This window comes from Podarcis pityusensis (genome assembly GCF_964106645.2).
Source record: "Podarcis pityusensis genome assembly, chromosome: 5".
Classification (NCBI taxonomy): Eukaryota; Metazoa; Chordata; class Lepidosauria; order Squamata; family Lacertidae; genus Podarcis; species Podarcis pityusensis.
In genome coordinates, this window is record NC_138032.1 from 84,715,723 (window position 1) to 84,729,595 (window position 13,873).

Consider the following 13,873-nt stretch of genomic DNA (forward strand, 5'->3'; position numbering starts at 1 on the left):
AAAACTAACAAACCTCTAAGCGTTGATTTAATTTAATAATAATTATATAAAGTTTTATTTGTTAACTAACGTTTTTTCTCTTCTAACTCAGAACAGTGTGTTCCTAAGAGTTCCCCCCCGCTATACCACAACTGGCAATTAAATTAGAAAACCCAGGAGTCAATTTAAACCGCTCCCCGCTTCTTCCCAAGGAAAAGCAAGGCTTTTGATTCTAACTAGGAAACTGCTAGCCAGGCTTACAATGTTGGCAACCGTGGGGCGGGGGGAAGCGAACCTCTGTGGCTGGGAAGAGGGAGGATGAGAACGGCGGGTTCTCGTCTGTAGTAACTTTCTGTGACTTTACCAAAAAGTTTAAACCAATAAATGGGGCGCGCGGTGGGGGGGAAATATCCAGGAAAACTTCGGGCATAATTCGAGGAGGAGTTCTCCTGTAGAAGCCCAGTAAAAGTCGGGGGAATTGCGTAAAGGCGCTTAGTTCTCCTGCGTTTCAGTAGGGCTGGCGGAGGAGAACCTCCAGCTAGATTGTTTCCTTTACGACTTAGACCTCAATCCACCATTCGACGAGTGGGACAATTCTCTGTGGAAGAACCCCTGTTTCAGTCGCTTCTCAAGCCTCCTAAAGGGGTCCGTGCTATTTCTTTCTCGGTTTTCCGAACTAACACTCTGTGCCCAAACTGGCTTGCGGCAGTTAAAAAAAGCAGCGCCATTCAGTCGACTTCAGTTGGTCTCCCTTCCCTTTCTAAACCCCGTTTAGTTTTTTGGGGGGGTGGGGGCACTGTTTATGGATTTCAGTTGTCTGAAACACAAGCATTTTGGTTTCTCCGGGCTCCGTCGCCGGAACCCAGCTGTGAATCTGGCTCCTCTACCCACTCTTTCCGCGTTTCCTCGACGGCAGAGATAGCAAAAGGGTGACAAACGGGCTTTTAGCTTAAGAAAACAGTCTGCAGTCATCGCTGTTTACCTGTGCCTCTGGAGGAGGAGGGTCCCGCTTCCTGCATTGAGTTCAATGGGACTTACTCTCGGGGAAGGTTGCACAGGACTGCAGACCTCCTCCGGATCTGCAAGGGACGGAGTTCGCTTCCATTTAAGGGGCGTCTAAAAACAAAAAAACCAAAATTGCCACATACAATGAAACAGTCCTCCTTGTATTCAGCTGCCTCTTACCCCCAAGTTCCCGTGGGGAGGGTGGCCTAGACCAGGCACGCTCTCATCCAAGCAGGCGGTGCATAGGATGGCTGTTCAAGGGTGCGATCCTAAGGACATTGGCTATGGAAACCGGGGGGGGCTTTGTGTGAGTAAAAATGGGCTGTCAGTGTTTAGAAACAGCTATTCCACCCCAAGAGGGTGGTGTGGAGGCGTGAAGTCTTATCCCCTTTATCTCCTTTTAAGCAGCAGGGGGTGAGAGCCGAGAGCCACATAGGCCGAAAACCAGCCCAATGGCAGCTACGGCGGAGGGGGAAAAGCAACTTCGTAACGCGGTGGCCTCTAGGTAACCTGCTTGGTTTGTGCAGGCGTTCTTCTGATTATGCTTTCGCCCATAACGCATAGATTGCCTCCAGTAATTAGAAGTTAGCTTCGCCGTAACCCCCCAACCCCCCCCCCCCCAAAAAGGAGGGAGAGAAAAAAGAGAGAGGAGCTATGTCAAAGAAGCGACGCCAGCAAATGCCCAGTTCTTGCCCAGGCATTTATGCCAAGCAAGCAATTAGGAGCAGTAAATGTGCAGAGGGTAGAAAACGAGAGACCCCGTGGTTGGAGTTTCCGGCGCTGCAGAACGTCAGGCTGTTTTTCCTGCTGCGGGGGAGGGGGGGGGGCTGACAGTGACTTGACTCTACGCTGCGCCTTGAGACGCACCGACGAGCAAGGGCGATCTCCCTCTTTCTCGACCTTTGCTGTTGTTAATATTTATTCGTTTTATTTCGCCATCAAGGAATTTTAACTGGGCTCTTTTGGTAATGGGAGGCAAGGAAGGAACTGAAGGTCTTTTTCAAGCCAAGAACAATTACCAAACGCAGGAGTAGGAGATCGAGAGATGCGTACAAGTAACTAGAAGTACGGGCACATTTGGAAACGAGGAGTCGTGTTTCTCTAACTATGGAGGAACCCAAACTGCTCGTTGCGTGTTGCAATTTATTTGTAGTGTAATGGGGTTGTTGTTTTTTTTTTGCCTTTGTTTTGGTTTTAGAAAACGGAATGAACCCAAATCTCCCTGGTGTGGCGATTTCCTATTTTCAGAGAGGGGAAAATCCGCCTTGGAAGAATTAAAAGGGAGCGTTAAGTTAAAAGCAGCAACAGTCAAGCAAACGGGCGCATGAGATGAAAGGTGACCTTTCTTACAAAAGAAGCGCCCGCCCTGCCCTCAACAAAGGACCCGCTCCGGCGGAAAGTTCTCCTGCGCAAGCCTTACTGAAATGAATGGGAGCCAGGAAAGACAGTCTGATTGAGGGCGCCCCATTCATTTCAATGGAGCTGGCGCAGAATAACTTCCCGCCGGAGAGGTTCCTTTGTTATTGCTGCGTTAGATAAATATAAATATATATACACATTCACCCGGCTCCATTGTACTTAAAAGAACTTCTGCATGGGCATATATAGGATGCCGGAGTGTGATCCTGGAGCGTGTTTACTCAGCAGTCTGTCCCATTGTGCGCCATTGGGCTCAGCCTCTGCTAAGCCTGCGTGAAAATGGCAAGAAAGCTGGAAGTTAGTGATCTGTCTGTCTCACAGCTCGACTAAGCCCAAATACCTTGGCTAAAGCCAATTAAACTGAATGTTAATTTTTCGATGCAGCGTCTTTGAAGTCAATGGCTCTCCTAATCGCGTCGAAATCTAAGTAAATCGGCTTAACAGAGTTGTGGATGAGGCTGGAGACCGAGCAAGCGACTCTGCCGGAGCTGTTCACGCTAGCCTGTATAACTCAAACTTTCAGTCGCTTTTTATAAACTTCCTGAGCTGTTCAAACATTTGCTCTGGCCCAGTGTCGCCTACATTTTTTTTTTTAAATATTAAAAGCCAATAAATGGGCGGAGGAGACGAGTGGGCGACAGAGCTGACACACTCACACACAAGCAATATGCGGATAAGGTCCCGAGTCCATTTCTGTCTTGCTAAACTGGCTGTATTGTGGAGTTGATAGCAAGCCGCTAGTCCCTGCGACGTACGTCGGAGAATTTCAACGTCAAAACCGCCTTCAAGAGGACAGGCAACAGAAGGGCAGCCCCCTAGCCCTCCCCAAATCAAGAGCTCAGCCTCGTCTGCATCAGACAGACGCTCAAGTCTCTCGGCTTCTCTCTGGGTGTGGAGCGCGGGGAGAACACGGACCTACCTCTTCGTATTTATTTCCGTATATATTTTGTATTTGCATTTCCATCTAAAAAAGATCCGCCTAAAACCATTATTTTGTACCTTTCTATGGCAAAGGTGCCCAGACGGCAATGCCTTTATTAGGCCCAGCAAAACATGTCGCGAAAATAGAGAGGGAGCTTTGGAGGGAACTGTGTATCTGGCCATTTGTGAACTAAAGTTAGGGTGCGCTCGGAGAGAGAAAAAGGTGGTTTGATATTGGTTAGCTTCTTCTCTAAGCTCTTCGGGCAGAGAATTTGCCTTTCTCTGTAAACTGTACGCTGGTTCCTGTAGCAGTCCTAACAGCATGACTACTACTAATTATTTAGTTGTCCTTTCTGGTTTGCAAGGGGTTGGTCTGGATGACCCTGGGGTCCCTTTCAGCTCAACAATGCTATGGTTCTGATTCGAATACTGAGGGCACAGAATGGCTGGGGGGAAAATGTGCGTAGGTATCTTCCCCACTGTTTATTTTCTCCACGGGGAAAGGTAATGGAACCTGGTTTTGGTGAAGCACAGCAACCCATAGAGAGGCCAAGACTGCGCGCTGCCTTTTGCGCGCTGCCTTCTTTCAGGAGAATGAGGTCAACCCGCTTACCAGTGCACGGCGCAAATGGGCAGGTGAGGTCAGGGGCTCTCTCCCAGGAGAGGAGGACTTGGGTGCTGGTGGTGACGATGACCGCGCGCGTGTGTGTGTGTGTGCAGGATGTCGTCGAAAGCCTGGTGTGGACACCAGGATTGGAGGTCTTCAGCTTGGACTGTGTCTCCTGACTCTGGGGGAACGTGGAAGATTGGGAGAAGGTCCGACGAAACGCGCACGGTTGCGTGTTGTTCATAAGCCCCAAATGAGACCCAAGGAACAGATGTGTTGCGTGTTGGGTGGGGCAGCGTGGGAGCAGAGGGCTGGACAAAGGGCACGAATGATCGCCTGGAGAAATGCATGTAGTTTCATACAAAAGCGGTTTTTAAAATTTCCCTTCAATATGGGAAGCCGGGGAGCATTCTATTTAATAATAATAAACAACCCAACGTGGGTCCCCCCCCCGCAATGTCACGAGTCTGAAATTTAAAATTCCCTTCCCACACAGTGGAGAGAAAGAAAAAAACCTTAATTATATATAGAGGGTAGTAGTCGTAGTACTAGGTGTGGGGTGTCGCAATAATGCCTTTTATTCGACGCCTGGCGTGCCACCTGTTAACTCAGTAACGTCTCAGCCTTCACCGCGCCTGTTGCGTTTTCCAGTCCGAAGCAACTTTAAGTGGTCTTTAGCGATTAGATCCGGATTGCTTTATTACTATTATTATTATTATTATTATTATTATTATTATTATTATTACTATTATTATTATTATTATTATTATTATGCCACATCCCTCCAGGGCATGGCGGTCTCTCCCTCCGCGCATTTTGATGGATAAAGAGACAAGTGGCGCTGATGGGAAGCTCTTTAATTCCTGTGAAAGCAGGTATTTGCAGTTTATGTCCCAGAAAGGTAAGCTTACATGGTCCAGGAGGAGCAGTTTATTCCTCATGTAATTGTGAGTTAAGGAACGGTGATCAAGGAACAGGCACAAATTCATCAGGAAACCCCACCACCCCAAGTTGACAGACCGTGTGTGTGTGTGGGGGGGGAGACTGAGAGACTTTATGGTTTAGAATATTACATAGCCCAGAATATTTTCCAGAATTTCCAGGGTCCTCGCTACAAAGCTGTAGCGGAGCCGAAGAAAGGTCTCGTTTCTAGAGTTAAATACTTGGTGGGTTGCATGTGTCTTGGTGCTTAAAATGCAGCTATTTTTGCGTGTCTTTAGTTATGTTCAGCTCTTTCTGCGTACCTTTAGCCGCTCTTGTGGAAAAAAGAAAAAGGGTAAATCCATTTTGGCTGGCTGGGAGATCACCCTGAAAACCTGGCGTGTACCCCCCTCCCCCCCTTCCCCAAATGAATTAAAGACAACCAGACAATAGCCTCTGCCTTCAGCGTCACGTCGAGGCACGCAAGAATGGTAACCCAGCAGCAGGAAGAGGCCCATTGGAACCTGGAAGATCGCGAAGGTTGCGCAGAGGAACGGCTGGAGAGGTCGCACGTCGAGGCCAAGCCTCCTAGGCCTGCGCACCACCAGCCTTGGCAGGTTTGCTCAGAAATCCGTCCCCCTCAGTCCAAATGGGGCTTCCTTTTAGATAAGAGGTCACAGGAGCTCTCTCCTTCCTTGTCCTGTCCTCCTGGATTGCACCGCAACCGTGGTCCCTCACGCCCACCGCCCTTGTTTCTTTGCCGCAAACTTTTCGAAGGACGAGGAAGAAGCCAATGATTTGGCCAAATAAAATAAAATATAATTAAAAACTATTAAACGCAGTGACTCCGCTTAGATGCTATCCTGTGCGTCCCAATCGGTTCATGTTCCACTTTTATGCCGTACTGGGATGCTATACAAAGGTGCCCGAAGATGGGGGAAATGAGACAGTCCCTTAATTCTCTTATTATTTTGCTTAATTCTCCGGCTTCGTTTTCCCTGGGTGCCCCCGCCCGGCGGAGTTCAAGCCGCTGAACACCGCCAGGCGGCGCTGTCCATTCCCTCCATAGCAAGGCAGTGAAAGCAAAAGAAGGAACTGCCACCTCTGTCCAAATGTGGACTTTTGCTCTTTTTTTGTTGCACGCGGGGGCGGGGGAAATTGAGAACTAGTTGTTTCTGTCTCCTATGTTTCTCCTTCCTTCTTTCCTTCTTTCCTTCCTTCTTTCCTTCTTTCCTTCCTTCCTTCCTTCTGTGTTTTGCGTTGCTTTAGTTCCGTTTAAAGGGAGATGCAACGGCATGACCTCTCACACTTCGGAAACAAGAAAAGTCTGGAACCAGATAAAAATCACATTTTGTTATTTTTAAATGGAGGGTAGGAATAGGAGTAATCCTTGATGTAATCGGAAGGGAACGAGTGCAGTATCAAAGGAGGGGAGGAAGATAAGAGTAGATAAGACTGGGACGGGGAGGAGGAAGAGGGGGTCCCTCCCCTTCTTTCTATTCGAAATCTTCCTGGGAATCTCACTCCGAGGGGGCAGATAAAGCTGAATTTTCTATCCGAAGCAATTTAGGACTACAGGTGTTCAGAACAGATGGCATCTTATCAGAGATTCCTTGTAATAGATTTCCTTTCCACCACTTTTTGGAGATAGTGGATTTTTGTCTCGCCTTTTCAAAACAAGTTGCAAAAGTTTTGGGGAAGTACAAAGGTTTTGCAAATCCTAGTGATGCAATGCAATGGAACCTAGAATTATTTTTTTATTTTTTTTTATTTTTGGAGGGTGTGGTGTTGCGAAAATTCAGGCCAGAAAGGCGAAGATTGACATGAAATTACATAATTCCCCTCCGGGGGGGGGGGGGACCGCCACCATAAACACTATAAACTAAGCAGCTACTTGTAGCAAGCTGAATTTGAGCAAAACTTCCAGAGGAAAAACGCTTCCCAATTTTTGTCTCACTCCACCCCTCCGCCAAAGAATAAAAGAATCCAGCCAGCCAATGGAGAAGCCCAGAGTGAGATCAACCCGGCTGTGCGCCAGATCTCCTAATTAAAACAATAGAAGTAAACCACTGAAAGATTCAATACGTTTCCTGCGTGTGCCCACCCAGGTCGTTGGGGCCGATTCGCTCCACATTTCACCTCTCTCCTTTCAAACTGTGCGGTCATATTCTCGAGATAAATAATTGCAAAGGTATTCCATTTCCACGCAGCAGCTCAACCTCGCTCCCCAGACTCAATCTTCGTTCAGTGCTTTTGAGAGCTTTCATTTAATCCAATGGTCTCAGCGGTGAAGCGCGTTTCTAGAGCGGAAGAAGTCGGCGAAACCGAGCGGACCTGCTTGCGTTTCACTTCGCCCCTAAATTTCGCCATGTAACGTAACACCTTTCTAGTGACCTATAAATGCTTTTTTTTAAAAAAAAGGGAGGTTGGAATTAAAACCAAATTAGGAGTTTAGGCGGGGGTTTAAAAAGTTATACAAGTCGATTCTCCGGCACCGACGTACCAGCAAAATACAGAAGAGTTGTATCCATTTTAAGGCAAGCTCATTTAATGTACCGGGCTGTAATTTTAGTGTTTTTAGAGAGCTGCGGAAGAGCGAGGAAGGCGGAACGAAATGAGACTAGGAAGCGTAGCTGTGTGGATGTTCTATAATTGTTGCAGGATCCGCTCAACGCAAACCCACTTTTTAATCCCCTTTGCAGGCAAGAACTAAGCGCAGGTTTAATCGTCCCATTGAAACGAATGGTGCAGGATCGTGCCCTTCCTAGTAAGTTTATTTGCTCAGCGATTCAGGCCTTGGCCTGTCGATACTTCCTTGGGGTGAATGGGTACCGAATCAAGTTAGTAGCCCTCCTCCATCTATAGTAATGGTGCTGTCCAGACTTACCGCACCAGCTTCACTATGTCTACTTAGAAGTAAGTCCTGTTGACTTCAGTGGGGCTTACTCCCAGGTAACTGGGGTTAGGAGTGCAGCCCAAGTAGTTAGCCCACTGAGCAGCTAAAATAGCCACTGAGATTCAAAGCAAACCTGGGGTGGTCATTTTAAAAACCATGGGCGTAAAAGAGAGCTCAGCTATGGTGATGTTGCTTTGAGGTTAAAAACCTTTTTGGGGTTTTAAATCTGACTGTTGATTTCTCTAGCTTTAAACGTAGAGGCGCTATGCACCAGGAAGTTCTCCAGCGCGAAAGAAGATGCAAGTGAACGAAAGCCGTGCGTCCACACCCTTCTCCTCCAACTCAGGCCCCATACATCTAAATGGAGTTAGGAGACGTTCCCGTTGGACAGAGTCCTTCAGGTCCCCGACCCCCCAATGGAAAAGCCGGCTCTGAGACCACCTTTCTTAGGCATTTTTCGCAGGGAAGAAAGGTCGTGGCTCAGAGGTAGCGAGCAGACTTTCCATACAGAAGGTTCAATCCTAGACGCCACCAGGAAGGACTGGGATGCTGGGAATGCCTCCGGATTGAAATCTTGGAGATTTCTGCTACTGGTCAGTGTAGACAATCTGAACGGGACGGACCAATGGTCTGACGCGGAACAAAGCCGCTTCTTCTGTGTGTGTACACCTGTCCTTTCCAAGCAGTTTAGCTCCGTTCTGACGCGAGCGTGCCAATACGTTTCGTTCGAGTCATCCCTGACGCGTCAAATCATTCCTAGCTCGGCAGGTCTGACAGCCTTGAACAGGCCGACCATTGCGCTATGGAGAGCAAAAAAAGAATCCCTGATCTGAGGTCTGAGGATCCCTCTCATATCTGAGGGGTAGGTAAAAGAAGGGAGCTTTTCCTAGCACCAGAAGTCCGAATCCTCAGTGTGTATTCAACGACAGACCCGCCAAATCTCCAGGGAGGGACAGTCCCGGATTTACAGAAGGCGTCGTGGTTTCTGATTTGATCCCGGAATGTCCGACTTTACCAGGGTGCCCCTATTTACATAGCAGAAATGCTGGAGGCGGGTATGGTAGGATGTCCCTCTTTTCATCAGAGAAATGTTGGAGGGTTTGGAGTTATGCGACTCCAGAGCTATGAAGATAAATAACTACTGTATACATACAAACTTTAGAAGACATCTGAAGGCAACCCTGCATAGGGAAGTTTTTAAAAATGTCAAATATTTTATTATGTTTTTATAGATGTTTGAAGCTGCCCAGAGGCATTGGGGCAACCCAGTCAGATGGGTGGAGTATAAATAATAATAATAATAATAATAATAATAATAATAATAATAGATTAGGACGTCCCTATTTTCATTGGAGAAATGTTGGAGGGTATCTCATTTTTCCAGGTCAATGTGCTGGGAATGGCAGCCTTAAGACTGAAGGACATGATCTAACAGGAAGTTCTCCTGCTCATGTCTCACTTTGCCAAGAGCCAGCTCTCTCTTGTGACTCCCATTTATTTCATTGGGGAGATGTCTAGGCAACATGCACTCCAGCTTGAGAAACTGTGCAATGAAATTGCAACTGGCAATTCTGCAAGGTAGTTTTTTTTTAACACGGAAATGACACACTTTCCACAAAATGCACCATTTTTTCTCACCTGCTGCCCAGAGTCCCACTGACTTTCCCCAAGGAACCCTCTGTTGCGAGGGATCCCATTTTTCCCAGCTGCAATATTTTGTGCTGGAAAATGCTCTCTCTTTCCCTCCTCCAGCTAGTGGCACGTATAGCTGAGTGAGCGTTAAACATTTATTCATCCATTTATTCATCCATTTAAAACATTTGTAGCTAAGTGCTGGGAAACGGTTATTTTTCTCACCATGGAAGTGCTACTTTGAGGAGGGTGTGTGTGTGGATCACTTGGCAATAATCGTGCAAGCCGTGGTGAATTATGCTGTACGCATCATCTGGAAACACCCTTAGGGTCTTTCTCTGCACAATGACCGCCTTCCCTTTTGAAAGCACGTTTATCAGTTTGTACCACTCAGCTTTCATGCCTTCCCTCAGGAAAGCCCTATTGCTTGAGGCGTATTGAATCTGCCTGTCAGGAATTCCAGGAACTGAACCAAGTAAGCTCAGGGGAGGGCCCAGCTTGCTGAGGCACCAGGGTTTGCATCTGTGGTCAGTCCCTGCAATTGTCAGGCAGTATAATGCCTCTGGCTTGGCTGGGCCTAGTGCTGAGGTAGCCCCTGCCCTGCCCAGCAAAAACCTACCATAATTGGTTTAGCAAATGGTGAAAATGCAGGCAATTAGAGCTGGCCCAAGACATTTTGGCACCCGAGACGAACCACAAAATGGCAACGTCCCTCTCTACCAGGGAAGAAGGAGCGAGTGACGCTCTACATCGGGAACAAGGGGAGGATGAAGATCTACATCAGGATGTGCTGGCCCTGGAGATCCTGCCATCTGAGGGAGTCACCTCATTTTGCCTCAAGGTTGGGCTGACCCTGGGGAGGATTTTGTGCATTGTGTGTGTGTGTAGGGAAGCAAAATTTTCTGCATGTATCAAGCTTCCCCTTTGGCAGTGGCGATTGTAGCAGTCCCTCTTATCCTTTCTTAAAACTTCTGTGGCAATGGTAGTGGCTGATGGTCCTTGGCTACCATTGTTTCCTTCCAGAATGCCCCTGGAGTATGATATAGCATCATAACATAGCATTAGTCTGAAAGGATGGAAAATGGAACCCACACTCCCCAGACATGAATGCGTGGTTCAGCTAGAGGCTGGTCCATTAGGACAAGCAGCCCCCACCTACCTGTCTTCTTATTTACAACCAATCAAGGGGCTCTGCCTGCCATTGGCTCTAGCTGTACCTACTGTGGGTCTCCCTGGCTTTTGCCCAACCAGTCCCACTCCTGCTCAGCTTTAATACATTCTAGCAGCCTGACTTTCTGCCTTGCCCTCTTCAATGACACTGTCTTTTCTGCACTTCATTGTCCAGCTTCCTGACAAAATAATCCATTCGGGTAAGGCTTGCTATTGCCCCTACACTGCCACTATTGCACACTTAAAGACAAAAAGGACAACTCTTTCACATTTGCTTATATTGTGATTAAAAGGGGAAATTTAGCATCATAGATATGGCTTTTGTACAGCTGGTGCCAAGGGTGGCAGGATGGGTAAACAACTACCCCCAAAACTGCTGGCTCACTCTGTCTGAATTAGAAATACAGAAAGGTTTGTGTCTGCGAAGGTTGGAACAGCATAAGAACATGAGCCAACCACAGCACTGCCATGAGAATCTGCCTCAACCCTTCCTTGCCCTTTTCTTTTCTTTCTAGACCTTTTTCTTTGTAGAGCTTCCTCTGAGATTGAGATGCAATTGGAGGCCACAGGCAGAATTCCTCCACCCTTGCTCCATCACATTCAGTTAGCAACCAGCAGCACTGAGGCCTAGAGACACTGGCATGTGCCAATGACACCATCATTGCTAGTCAGGGCCTAGGGGCCTCTCGGCATCGACAGGGATGCCCAGAATCAGACAGACCCGACAGGGGAATCCAGTCACATTAAAAAAAGAAGAAGCTAAGAATTCATGAAATGGTCCTTGTTTCCTGAATGGTAGCAACCTTGTTTGTTCCAGCTCTGATGAGCACCTGTAACTTATAGCCGCAGGCATATTTGAGGGTGCACTCCTGCTGAAAGCCCTATCGGAGTCCGAAACCTTGTCATTTCTATAGATTTCCCTAGATTGCCAGAATTTGACGACGACCAGGAAGACCTTCCACCAGCTCCATCTGTCGAGGACTGCAGCCTTTTCACTCAGATTCTAATGTGATCGAATCGCTCTGTAATTTGTAATGCGAGGAGCTCTCCGTGGGATTGTCCAGAAGGTGTGGCTGTTGTAGAACTTTGCAGTATTGGTGGGCATGGCCCCTGCCTAAGTTGAAATGAGATAAACAGTGCCACTGTACATGCACAATGTTGGGGTCCTCAGTGGGTCGCCTTGGGCCAGTCATGGTTGTGGTCTCTCACCTTAGAGGGTTGTTTTTGAGGATAGAACGGGGAGGCGGAAAACCATGCACACCTTGAGCTCCTTGGAGGGAAGTTGGGCTATAAATTTATAGGGACAATGAAAGTGGATTTCAGATAAGATGGGTTCTGATCCCTCTCTTGTTCAAAGGCTTTGGTTTTGCAAACCGTGTTGCTCACACTGCAGTCACTTGCATGCTTGCTGAGATACATGTCTCACTAAGTTCAGTGCGACTTTTTTACCCCTTAGTAAGTATGTTTAGGATTGCAGTCTTTCTTCAAAGACTTTGAATGACAGCTTTCTGCAGGGTTTCCTTTGCCCTGGAAAGGGCTCTCTGCAAGTGGAGCATGTGAAAACCACTGTTCTGAACAAAACATGCACAGATTGCCTTGGTACCTTTGCCCTTGCTATGTTCTCTGTGACTCAGATAGAACCCGTTTCCCACCTTTGAAATCCCCAATGTCTGTTCTCTGATTATGTATATGGAGAATGGGAGCTGTCGGATCCTGGCCCCTCTAGAAAACTTGCTCTCAGTAATGTTCTGAGGCAGGGAGCCATGTGCTCTCTTTTTGTGCAAGCTCCTGCATTTCACTCTTACAATAGCTGCCTTTCAATGATGGGTGAAGTGATTCATATGTATTTTTGTGTGTGTGAGTGAGTAAGTAACCAAGCACTTAGAGCACTGCTGAGTGATTTATCATCAATATAAACCATCATTTAGGAAGTCACTAGGAAGATTGGGGTGGGTGGGAGGTGGGCAGAGAGAAGACCTTCCAACTTGAAACCATGAAAGTAAAACAAACAGGAGAGAAGGAAGGGGAGAAAATATTTGGGCACATGTAGCTCCTCTGAGATGAAAAGCAAAAATGACTTTGAAACAAATAAATGTTTCCAACATCAAATACCAGTCCATTTGAATAAAACACCTAAAAGCTAATAGATAGGGCTCTATCATACAACTTGCATCACACAAAGGAACAGAACCCAGAATGGAGCTGTGTAGATCAGAGGTTCTCAAGCAAGGCAATAAACTTGTACTGGAAGTTAACTATACAGAGGATTCTTAAAAATTGCCTGGTCTTTCCAACTGAACACAAGGAGACATGCCCAAGCCTCTTTCCCAAGTTTTCACATTTTGCAATCACCATTTGGTGGTGGATACTTCAACATCTGTCCACAGTTGGTTGTAGTTGCAGAAAAATAACTTCCAGCGACTACCTGATATCAGATGAACCCATGATGAGTAAGATGCATCCTTGTTGCTATGGGGGGAAGGAAGGGCAAACTAGAGATTCCAAGGACTCATTATCAAGGTGGAAGCAGGAAAAGGGGACAACAGCTGCCCTTTAAGACCCCAGGGATTCCTATTGCCTGGTGTCCCAACAATTAACTCCTCTATCTCAGTTCTGATTTCACTCTTTGGCTAAAAACACTGTCAGGCAGGATAATTGCTTAGAAGGTGCCTGCACACTTTGTTTCATAATTTCCTTTCTAGGAGGGATAGATTCTATTTTATAGCAAAAGTCAGAGGCCCCTGTTGGCTGTGGCTCTGGTACCCTCTTTTTCCACTGAAAGTGGCAGCCTTCTGCAGCTGCCATTCTTTTTTTTAAACAACAACAACAACAACGTGGTAGACTAGTCTTCAGCATATTGCTTAGTTTGGCCTTACAGTGCAGGGATCTGCAGACTGAGGTTGCTGGTTTAGGCACTTAAATGAAGCCCAGGCTGCAGACAGGCTAAAAAAAGAGATGTGGTGTTATGCTGATGGGGACCTGCTGAGCTTAATGGAACAAGGTAAAAAGGTAAAGGTAAAGGACCCCTGACCGTTAAGTCCAGTTGTGAACGACGACTCTGGGGTTGCGGCGTTCATCTTGCTTTACTGGCCGAGGGAGCCGTCATACAGCTTCTGGGTCATGTGGCCAGCATGACTAAGCTGCTTCTGGCGAACCAGAGCAGTGCACAGAAACACTGTTTACCTTCCCGCCGGAGTGGTACCTATTTATGTACTTGCATTTTGACATGCTTTCAAACTGCTAGGTTGGCAGGAGCTGGGACTGAGCAACGGGAGCTCACCCTGTCATTGGGATTCGAACCGCTGACCTTCCGATCGGCAAGC